Here is a 12,053-nt window from a genome sequence, read left to right on the forward strand (position 1 = left end):
CAGTGGTTACACTTTGAAAAGGCGCATTTGTCTTTTATATTTGTCTAATTTATTCCTGCATAGTAAGCGAGTTCTATTGAAATATTATCTTAACTTTCTCCTGTATGGCTGCATTAAACTTCTTGTTTTGTTTTAATGGATTCTTTTTGTTGTCTTGTCAACAAAAAGAAATGGAAAATCATTGGAGACATTATTTAAATTTGTTAATGGGAGTATCTGTGCTAAAAACATAGATTAACACACAAAAATAAACATGAATAAAGAACAGAACCATACAAAATAAAATATATTCTTGAATTTATTGATCACACCCAATTTTCTCTAATTGCAAGGTTAAGATCCTGGATCAAACCAAAGTAATGGTGGATATACATTATTAGAAGCAGATAACTTTTATTTCTGTCTAGTACACTCAATAAAATGGACAGTAAGTGTATACTTATCATCAAACCTTCTTTCATTTTAGGTGTTTAAAGTAATACAGCACATCTTAGAAATAATTGTCAAGACAAGTGTGCTTTTTCATCCTAATGCCTTCTCCAGGGCTGTTTTTGTGTTCATATTGGTCCATAAATAGTGAATAAATGTCAAAGGACAACTGAAATAAGTCAGAATTATATGGTTCAGACTTGCTGTGGTTATGAAGACAATTCATTTTGAAAAAAAAAATATTACAACAATACTGTTGTATGAAGAATAATGGCAGTCCAACAACAAGCAGAAGACTCAGAATAATATAAAAGAGCAGCAAAGAGCTAAGGGGGAAAATCAGCTTTCTCATAAAATATTGCAAAAATTGCACAGAAAACAACCAGCAACCAGCATAACCTCACATATTGCTAATTCACCATGTTCATTTGCAGCTAAAACCCTTTTGTGGTCAGCTGGGAGATTTATCTGATGGTTAATTGGATGCTGTGTGCTGCAGTGCACTTTGCAGCTGATTAAGGCAGCTGTCTCCATCGTGGCAGCCCACTGTCTCTGTAGCTGACCCCTCATTTGGCAACAGCAGTGGGTTCACAGACCCCCACAGACAGCCCCTGTGAAGCAACAAGCTCCATCACGAGCCTCAGTAGCCCACTAATGAGCCTCCGCTGGTTGGAGAGACGGGAAGTCCAAATAGCAAAGCCACTGATCTAAATGATTAAGAGACAGCCTCAACATTATGATGTTACTGCTGTACCACAGTGAATGGCATAATATTACATGTTACAGACATAAAATCTAAACATAATCATCAGTACCCTATGTTTTGTTGAAATGGTTGTCAAATTTTCAAAAACTGGGAACAAAATAAAGCTTTTGTTTGTGCCAAGCCAAAGGAGAAACAGTCCACACCTGCCCAAATAATAAGTCTTTTTTTCTTTTTTCTTCTGACCTATGATTAAGGAAGGACATGATTTTGTCATCGGATTCAATCAAATTGAATTGAAGTTATTTAATGCATACAAAGATAAAATTAAGACCAAATGCCATAATACTATAAAATACTATGACCAATTTATGTTACATGGAAGAAATAGTCCTGCACCTTAAATCACATCCCTAACCTAATTCTATTATTGCATATTTGCTTTGTCAACATGACTTCCTTTAAACACGCCACAGATACCACGCAATATATGAGGAAACCATCTCTGTTTTTAAAAGATGCTATAGTTAGACTATTACAGTAACAGGATCAGGATCGTAACTGAAGCATGGAGATAAGATGGGCAGCAGAAACTTGTCTGAAAGAATAATTGTGCTGTTGTTTTGATCAGTGGACTTTTGCTGGACTTCACTGTTGACATCTCAGGGTGACTGATCTGGAGAAAAAATTGCTTACTTTGATGGAAGATGAGAAAAAGCTGTTGCAGACAAATTAATCCAAGTTTACGGTGTAGAACAAATGAAAAGTTGCACAAACAGTGCAAAATGGCAACAGTCAGTAAGATAATTTTGTATGCTTCAGGGGAGATAAAATAGGAGATTTGTACCAAGTGCAGTGATGGCTGATGGTGGAGTCAGACCTTCATCGGCCATGGAGTTTGTCCTGCAATCGGTAGGTTGCCTGTCCAAGCCCCGGCTCCGTCTGCCTCTTTTGTTGTGGGAAAAACATTTCGCACACCTTGCTTGGTGGTGGTGGACAGAAGGGCTGATGGTGCCGGTGTAAAATTTTGCTTCTACCAAGGCAGCTGTGGCTATAGTTTGCTGCCTTCAGTGCGTGAATGTGAGCGCGATTGAGAATACCTGATTCTCAATCACGCTCATTATAAGGCTGAGTGCCCAGGAAAGTGGCATATAAGTCTGATGTCATTTCATTTCCATTTAAGGTCATTTCCTTAAACGGGAAGAACCTTCATAGGTAAAAGGCTACTATAACACTTTGCACCATGACATACAAAAAGTGTTGTTTTTCTTTTAAAGAAAAGCCAGATTTGAAGAACAGATTAATTTTCATGTTTTAAAAGTAGAACTTTTTCAAGTGAACACAAACCTTTGAGTGGTTGGATTCATAAAGGTTACCTCATAGAAAATATATGAGTGTTTCATTACATGGAACTAACTTTGGAGAAAATTTTGATATGTAATTTGCTTTAATTTTCAACCTTAAAAGAAAGTTGAATTGCATACGTCTGAATGCATAACACAAAATACAGCAAATTATGAAAGCGCTTGTAAATGGGTAATTTACCAACCTTTACGTTATAAGAGTAGTTTTTTAGAATCTAGCTGAGTCTAAACTAGAATCTATTATGGCTGTGTCCCATCCAGTGCTGAGCTTGGTACCTATTTGTGGAAGTATTTACACTTGTAGTTTACATCATCTCTTTATTTGGATTACAGTCTCCATTTAGCCTCTGTGGTTACTTTTTAAATAGCTCTCAATCTTGTCCCCATTTGCTCCTTCCAGGAGCTGTGGGTGTCTAACTAATGAGCTTCCAGAACCTACTGCTTTACCCGTTTAGACTGAATAGACTGCAAAACAGCAAGGAACATTTAGCAAAGAAAATCAGGTTAAAAGGTGCATAAATATATCCATCGGGTACCTGGAAATTAGGCTGCAATAAGCAGCAAGTAAGTAAACACACATAAAAAGCACCTGGGAAGCAGATCATGAGGGGTTTTATAACTCTGATATCTATAAGGTGAGCCGAACTAAATTAATTTGAGAGAACACTTTATATCTTCTCAATCTAGAACAATTATCTTGTGGCATTTTTGAAGACTGTGCTATTAGCCAATTGCATTGTTTTTGCTTCATCCTTGATCCAAGGAAAGGATCTTCATTCTTCATCAAATAATATATATTTGTACAGAAAAACTCAAAAAGTTTAAGAACAAGTCTTACCATGTGGATCTCTTTTGTTGGTGAAAACAAGGATCCAATCCTGTGTAATTTTGGTTTTTTGCCCAGATTGCTTCCCCTCTCCCTTGAGTCTCCACCTTTGACCTGTTTCTATCTGTCTTGGGAGGAAGCTGATGTATTTTTCCACTTCTATAACTCTGCAAATAAATAAAGCTTTATGGTTGAGTGCCCTCAGTTGCTCCCATCCAGCTTTACATCGCTACTAATTCCAAGAGAAATACAGTTTATACAGAGGAATCATATTTTTTGATAGATGATTTTCAACTAAATGTGGTCATTACTGTGAAGGCGCTTGCAATTTTGATGCATAGCTATCCTTAACAAGCGGCCGGGAAATTTAAATGAGATTTAAATTTTTCATGTACCTCCAAATGGCTGGGGCTGTTAATGTCTTGATTTCACTATGTGAGCCATGTACAAGCCTCAGTAGAGTTAGTACAGTGTAATTTCTATCATGTCCTTTCATTTTAGTCACAGAAATGTTGCAGATGACTTGATTCTCTAGGGCCCTTCGTGAGCACCTGTAGTAGTAATTAATCATGTAATTTATCATTAGAAGAAGGTATGGAGGAGATTTAAGATCTTGCATTGATCCATTAATCTGGAATTGAAATTAAATGTTTGCTAAGTGGATAAGCTAAATTGTCCTGCAGACAATCAGAGCTGCAGGTTGTTATTGTTTAGGCCTACCCAACCATCCATCATGGTCGCTGACAAAGCTTTTAGCTGTTAACACTTTCCACTTTGTTTCCCCATGTGCTTGAGTTGACCCATGCTTTATCTTGACTCTGTAACAAATGCAGCAAATTGTTATGAATTATCTTTGAATATCCTCTCTAGTCTCAACTTTTTAGCCAATTTACTGACATAAAACATGCAGATAAGAAAACATCTGAGTATTTTAGAAATGTTCTCAGACATTCAACTGTGTAATTTATTTCTCTCTTTTTTTGTTTCCTGAAAGTGTTTCACTCATCATTTGCAGATTTATTCAGAGTACTGGCTGATATTTTGTTTTAGAGTTTATACATCTCTCAGTAAAGCTGCATTTTATCCTGCTGTTTAATTCACCATGGAAGTTTTTGTTTTGCAAGTCAGAACTTCTATCAGTGCTATCTGATTTAAATACAGTTTAGATTATTCTAAAATGCATATTATGCACCTGATTTGTTAGGCAACCAATAGCAACTAACTTCTAATTTAAACAAAATGTATTTGCTTGAATAAACTGTAGAAGATATAAAAATAAAAACAACTACCTGCTGTGAAATCCTGTTTTCTCAAACTGTACACGTGTTGTACTATAGAAACACCTAGATGTGAAGGTTTTCCATACATCTAGGTGAATATGTTCAGGCAGGGTCAACCAGAGTGCACATATTTCAAACAGAGCAAGCAGTTTATCAGTGTATACAAAAAGAATTATTTCAGATACAGAACAGAAAGCGTGGCAATAGACCCAAGAAAATCACACTCACTCTGACCTAGGCTGGAAAAAGTGAGCATGTTTATTAAGGGCTTCCTTTGACTATTTTTTAAGGCTCTGGTAAATGTGTTGCAATATGCAAACATAAAGATAAAAAAGGCAATGTTTTGCAATGTGCTGCTGTTAGATAAACTTCATAACTGCCAGATATGAAAAGTTATCTTCAATCTTCAGGGTGAAAGCTTTGTCATATAAAAACATATCAGTTTGAATTATGAACTGCAATGATCCTTTGTGTTTAATACTTGGAAAACATCCTTTTACTGAGGTGTAGAAGGGCACCTCAGTAAAAGTTAATTTTAGTAATTCATTTTAGAGGTATGTTTCAAGTGTTTATTTTTGTAAAACTGGATAATTTTTAGAATCATCCAAACTGGATGATTCAGAGAAGGCAGAACCTTTTCTGCCTTCTCTGAATTCAGAATATTGCTGAAGACAAAACACAAAAGAGGTTTTATCACAACATTATGTGGAAGACAAAAAAGCTCATTGCTAAAGTAGTTGGGCGTTCAAAAGTGATCGATCCAATAATGTTAATAGAGAGTATTAAGGAAGAATAAATTATAAATTAACTTTGGAAAAAAGTTTGGCTCTCTCTTCCTCTGATCCCAGGCCCTCTCAGCGGGCGACGTGCGGCCACAAGGAAAAACAACAATGCGTGTTAACGTCACAGAGTTACAGAGTTTAATCCCATACAAAGCAACGCATGAATCAACAACAAAGCTGCAGAGGAACAGAGATATACATTCATTACCTTATACAGACAAAGACAGACAAGACAGACAAACAAAGACGTGTCTTTGGAGAGAGCTGATGCAAAAAAGCAAAATAGTGGCAGCTCTCTGAATTATTACTCCTGTGCACGAACTCTTATACTGAAGGTGTGTCTTTCCTTTTTAATATATTCAATTAAGGCGTACCTCTGGTTGACCAACTGGAAGCTACCTTGGACACTCAGAGAAACTTAGAACTCCCCCTAATTTACGCCAAAGATCAAAGGCCATTTGCTCTCTGGTAAAACAAAAGAGCCAACAGCTGCGTCCTGGGCTCCTGGATTCTGCGGTCATTTGGGCAAAGAAAAACATGAGATAAGATTTCACAGATACCTGTGGAATCCGAAGTCTCTCCCGTTATCTCTCCTTACATAAATTCTCAGGAGAAACTTAAATCCAGTAATTTTGGTTCAAGGAAAGGTTATCTTCACAAAACCCAATTTAGCATAAATCCTGAGCAATTTTCTAATACTAAACAAAACATGTTCATTCAAACAATTTCCATTTGATTCTGGTATAGTCACAGATAGTACAATTTTCAAATACATTCATCATTTACTAGATTAGTAGTTCTACAATTAGATAATACAATCTTCTTTTAAAAACATGGTATTAATACTTAGAAAAATGTCTTAGAAATTAAATGTTAGTGGTTTCATGTTGTATTCAGTTTTACACTATCCCATATGTTGGGTTCTGGAAGACTTTTGAACTTCTGTGAACCAAACAGGCTTCTCTCCTCCAGGCTCAAATGATAGTGCCCTGGAGGAGATGCTAATTTTACGGCCTCCTGTGCTCTGACAACACAGCAGGAGCTCCATTTAGAGATTCCCTTTTGATCTGCATTTGGTTCCTGTTGTTTGCATACTTGCCCATCAATAGTTTAGTTTTAAATCCTTAACACAAGCCTGTTAAAAATTAAGAAATTTCTTCAAAATAAGAATGTTCAATATACCTTTTACACATCCCGTAAGATTAACTGTATTAAGCACTAAAAATAATCATTTTTCCTCAACAAGAGTTGAGGAGAAGGAAAAGATGTGGTGGAAAAAGTTTCACAAGCAATAGGGATAATGAGAGGATTGTGAAGGCCCTTCATAAGTTTGGGATGGAAGGCACAAATTGTGGACTGCAGCTGTAGTCAGTAACTGCAACCTTGAGAGGCATGTTGGGTAAAATCCAGATAAGGATTTGGAGGAGCTTCACGCAGAGTGAACTGAAGCTGGAATGAGTACATTAAGATGCTCCTCCCCCTAAGGGAGGGTAGATGCAGGCCAGCAGCCAAATAAAAATCCTACACATGGACCACAAATGTCACCTTTCTCTTTTCAAGCCTCTTGAACCAGAGACTGTACTGTTGCTTAGTGAAAAGAAAATCCTCTTTTCAAATAAAGAGGCTGAAGGAGCAGTGGAGAAACACATAGCCCGTTGAAAGTCAGTGTGAAGTTTCCACAGTCAGTAATGATTTGGGGTGCAATGTCATCTCCTGGTGTTGGTTTGCTGTGTTTTATGAAGTCCAAAGTCAGTGTAAGCTTGTGCCTTTAGAGAGCTTGAGGCTTGCTTCTGCTGGCAAGCTTTATAAAGATGGTGACCAGACCAAACAATGCTATTTAACCAACCAGAACGTCCTTAGCACATCTTCAGAGCCTGTGGCTGAACACTTTTGTACCACAACAAGGCAGTAATTTATGCAAAAGGAGATCAAACCTCTTATAGAGTGCTTATACTGTTAACTTTTCTCTATTTGGCACAACGTTTTTCTTAGCTATGACGTCACCGCATTTGCAATGAACCTTCTAAACTAAACAATGTCATCGCTTCCAGGTTTGTGAATCCGCCATTTTTTTCACCTCGCTGCGATTTTGTGCTACAAGATCAGCTATTCCGAAGTTGCAAGTAAACAAGTTGTAGCGTGTATTAACACACAAGATTTCTTACATTGCACCCCGGCGTCAGAGCTTCTTCGAAGGTTCTGGTTGAATTTGATTTTTCTTGGGAATGTACCCAGTGGGGAAAGTCCGTTTTTGGAGCACTTAAGGATCCCTGCTTCAGCAACCTCTCAGAGGGATTTCAGACTTCGTCTTATTGAGGCATCTGTTTCTTATCTCTCTACTAAAACGAGGCACACGGCAAAGCAGTAAGTTCCAGATAACGCTAAAATGACAACAAAGCTTATTTTAGACATAAATATTTTTGTCTTAATTTTGACGTCCTAGCCGTTGGGTTAATATTAGCATTGAGCTGTGTGCTTCTGTTAGCCCTGTGTGCTAGCTTAGCTGCCTCCTTGAGGATATAACTGTTCTGGATGTTTTGGAACTTTTTGTCTTTGTTTTTGTCTTGGGGAACACATCCAAATGCACGCAGTGACATTCGTGACACAATTAACTCCTTAATTATGTCAAGGCTGTTTACGTCATTCAAATTGTGGTAGCATTAATATTTTAATAAGTATCTGAAATTCATGGACACTAACAGCTAAACTACACTCCATGTTTCTCCATCCATATTTGCTATGGATGGAGAAGGTGTAAATACAGTAGTAACGCCATTGCGATGCATTCATTTGAATGTGTGATTCTGCTGGTTCGTTGTCCATTGTTGACATCTCTAATGAATAAAAAAAGTTTCTCTGCGGTAGATAATGGACCTTACCAGAGGGGCCGCTTTTGATTGGCTGATGCTAATTCTACGTGGTCACGTGCGTGGCCTTCTCACAAACACACCGTTAGCTTCCCTTAGCTAAGTACAGCATAATGGCAGAACTGATACAACTGCTACACCTTGAAGCCTGTCTGCTACACAGTATTACGTTAGCTAAACAGATCAATATGCAATGTGTCTGTATCTGACATACACTAAACTGTTACTCGTGTTAGCCACGCTAGCACCAAGTACAGCTAGTCAATCAACCATCGCTGTGTTCAGGGAAGCGCTGATTAATAATCGAGACATAAATATCAAGCCTGGAAACTTGATATCGTAACGGACTGAATGTTATGTTTTTAACGTAATCTTTGCTCGTCTTGCGGGGAGCAGGCGGTTGCCACGGTAACAGGTGTGCTTAAACTACAGAGAGAGAGAGAGAGAGAGAGTAAAAAGGTAGGAGTGGTTTTGAGTTAATCACCTGTTCCGGTTATTTTACCTTTGTTTACCTTTGCTGTGGCGCATTACAGCCGCTGTAGTTTCTAAACGTTGGACTAATTACCTCGTTCGTTTGTGAGTTTACGTCATTCACAATAAACAACAAATAGGACAAATATATTTCATAAAATTTTAACAAACAAATGGCTTCTACCGCGATAATTATGTGAAATTAAATTAATTATATCCCAACTTCAGAAGATTTGCCTTTACCTTTACAGAGCTCTTTGGTTCCTCCTATCAGTCTGTAGCTTCTCATATTGACGTCATCAAACCAAATTTCAGATCTACCATAACTGACTGACACCTGCTGGCCTCAGGTTTGCAACCAGCTTGTGACTGAGAAACCAGTAACCTCCTCCCAGATAATGACATGAACTTGTTAGCTCCTCTGTCCATTTAGTAGCTGATATATTGTGAAAATCCGGTAGAAATAATGTGGGCGGAGCTTGGAAAGGTCCATTGTATAGCTGCCATCGAACTACAAACATGGCCGAATGGGGTGGAGTGGAACGCTCTGCGACCTGGAGGGGAGCGGGGCTTGAAATGTCTTGTTCATATTCAAAAAACAGCGAAACATGTTGATCTAAAATGCTCCGGAAAAGGGCTAAAGGACAGGTCTGTAGAGCTACATTAAAGAGCAGTTCAGACCAAAGCATTGCAGTTCTACTTTATATAGATCAGGGTGAATGATTTATATGTAAAAAGGAAGGATTTTAAAGCATGATATATCCATTTTAAAATTGTAAATACATTATTCATATCTGAATATACTGTACACTATTTTTGTTAACATGAAGTTTGCAAAAAGGATTTTTCGTGGATTTCAAGAAATTGTTAAAATCTGTTATTGCCTCTAATATTTGTCGTCACTTTGCAGTGGGCTGAAAAAAGTAGTCCTAATAGGCACGTGGATGGCTTAGGAAGCATTAAGTATAGTCTCTGTCCATCCATTTATTGCAATAAGTAAATCCAGGGTCATGGGGTTGCTGCCAATCTCAAAACAACCTATAGGCTAGAGGTGGGGTCCCTCCCTGACTGACCACTAGTCCATCATAGGCTAACAGAGAGACAGAAAACATTCATCCATACACACTCTCAGACCTCAGAGTGACTTAAAGAGATAAGTTAACCTAGAAAGCATTCTTTTAGGCTTTTATAGAACCAAGCAAACAAAAATTGTTTTGAAAAGATTCCAAATGATGCCAGCTAATGACTGTAATTTCGAACCACCCTCCTCCCTCTAAAAGCACATTTTTCTAACATTTAAGTGCAAGGCAGGGAGCAGTTTATTATTTTCTTCTATTCCACTTGTAAAATATGTTTTTCACATATAATTTTGAGTTCATTATTTAAGATTATGTTGCTACGGTTAAAACAGCAGAACACTGGCGTCAGACAAACCCCCTTTTCCTGATATGAAAGGAAAACTGATCTTATGATTCAGATTTTCCTCTACCAATCACATTTTGAGGGAAACAGTTTTATTGTTTTTTCCAAATGGCCACTTAAGGGCATGAATTAATTGTTCATATGCACTTTTGTTCGATAATTTCTCAAACACATACATTTTCTCGTCATTTTAAGCATAAAATGTCACATTTGAAGCAAAAAGCTACTTCTTCCAAGTGGTCTGTGGAAAAGAAGCCGTGTTTCCAAAATTATACTACTTTTCAAGCAATCAGTCTAATGTTGTTACAATTTTAATGTTAGGATGTCATGCGGGCCACATTGTCTACATTTTTACTTAATTTTTACTTAATTTGTTAAAGTCAGTTGGAAAATAGACTTTTATCAAACAGAAGAGATTCTTTCACTTTGCCTTTCTCTCTTTACATATTAATTTATGCCATTTTTAGTTTTTGTGTCAAAAATCGAACCGTGCTCGGTGTCATAAATTCACATACAGATGGTATATTACATTAGGTGTGTGAGGTGGAAACGTGTGCGGCTTGAAGACAGATGTTAAGCTGCTGCTGTGGTTTTCTTCCCTAAGCGGATATGTCATTTCTGCTCACAACTTGAAAACCCCTTGGGCTGGAATACCTCCACAAAACACAATAAACACTCTGCTATAAAGGGGATACGAAAAGAGAAAGAAACTGAGGGTTGAGAGAAAGCGACGTGGATCAGTGCACCTGTGTGAACATCACTAGACTCATGGCACTCAGGCAAGCCGCTCTCCTCTGTCCTCTTACAGGGCCCATCTCAGCAGATAAAAGCGAGACCCTCTTTGAGGTGTCCCTTGGCATTATCCCCACATCCTACATCAAGTAATTGAAAGACCTGAGAGTAGTGTGGGGGCTTGCAGAGATATGGAAAAGATCAAGGGTGACTAATTAAGTTGTGCTCACATTTACAAGTTTTATACAAGACAAGAGAAAAAAAACACATGCTTGTTTATGTGGAAGGTTAGCCTGGTAAAAAACAGTCCTCTTGTACTACGCTATTTGGGTCTGGGCTCTTGGCTATTGAGAAACAACTGCTTTTCTGAGGTGTGAACTGTGTTGAAGTTTAAAATTTTACCCAATTGCTAGCATTCGTCTGTGACGTATGTAATGCGCCAATTCGACGCTATGACGTTTACCCGAAATTGCCTGCGCTGTAAATCACCTCCACAGCAAAGAGAGAAACCAATCTGAACAAAGTAGCTGTTAGTGTTAATTCAATATGTGGAAGCATGACCAACTCAGACTGAACGCTTTGTTCATTTTCTCCACTGCATAGCTAAAGCTACAGGCAGACTATGATTAAAGCAGCACAGAAAAACAACTTTCTCGTTCAAAACTTTTCCTTCTGGTCCAGTAGAAAATCGACTGGAGGGAATCTAAGTGAAGAGGAGGAAGCCCAGACTGTGCTGTATGTGAGAATTTATTTGAGTGAAATTGCATAGGAAGGCAATGGCCAGGCAAGTGGAAAGTAGTGCCGCTCAGAATCTTACATACATTCATAACCATGAATCTTAAAGCAATTTGGGATTTTTACCCAGGTTTTAGAACCAGTTTCAGACAGTGGACTTAGTGCAAAACAAACAACTCCACTGAATTTTAAACACAAGTTCTAGCTGCACATGCTTAATTGTTTGTGATTATCTCTGAGTTATAGTGTCAGAATAATACACACATGTTTAAATATATCCATACAATCCCTATACATATTTTTAAGAATATGTATCTCAAATCAAACAACGGGGTGGTAGAAACTTTAAGAATATTGGCGTCTTAACATGGGTTAAGGTTTTTACACCTGTCGTTTTGCTTGTATTTCATATCCTTGGTGAGAGGATAAACCAACTGGCTTT

The 12,053-nt window shown here is 37.8% G+C and overlaps 1 protein-coding gene across 4 annotated transcripts in view; it reads left to right on the top strand.

Moving 5' to 3' along the window:
- The window catches only part of LOC102229589 (calcium/calmodulin-dependent 3',5'-cyclic nucleotide phosphodiesterase 1C-like), a 123,878-nt gene that overhangs the window by 15,429 nt on the left and 96,396 nt on the right, over positions 1-12,053 (top strand). The gene's annotated exons all lie outside the window — the stretch shown is intronic.

This window comes from Xiphophorus maculatus, chromosome 6 (assembly GCF_002775205.1).
Source record: "Xiphophorus maculatus strain JP 163 A chromosome 6, X_maculatus-5.0-male, whole genome shotgun sequence".
Lineage (NCBI taxonomy): Eukaryota > Metazoa > Chordata > Actinopteri > Cyprinodontiformes > Poeciliidae > Xiphophorus > Xiphophorus maculatus.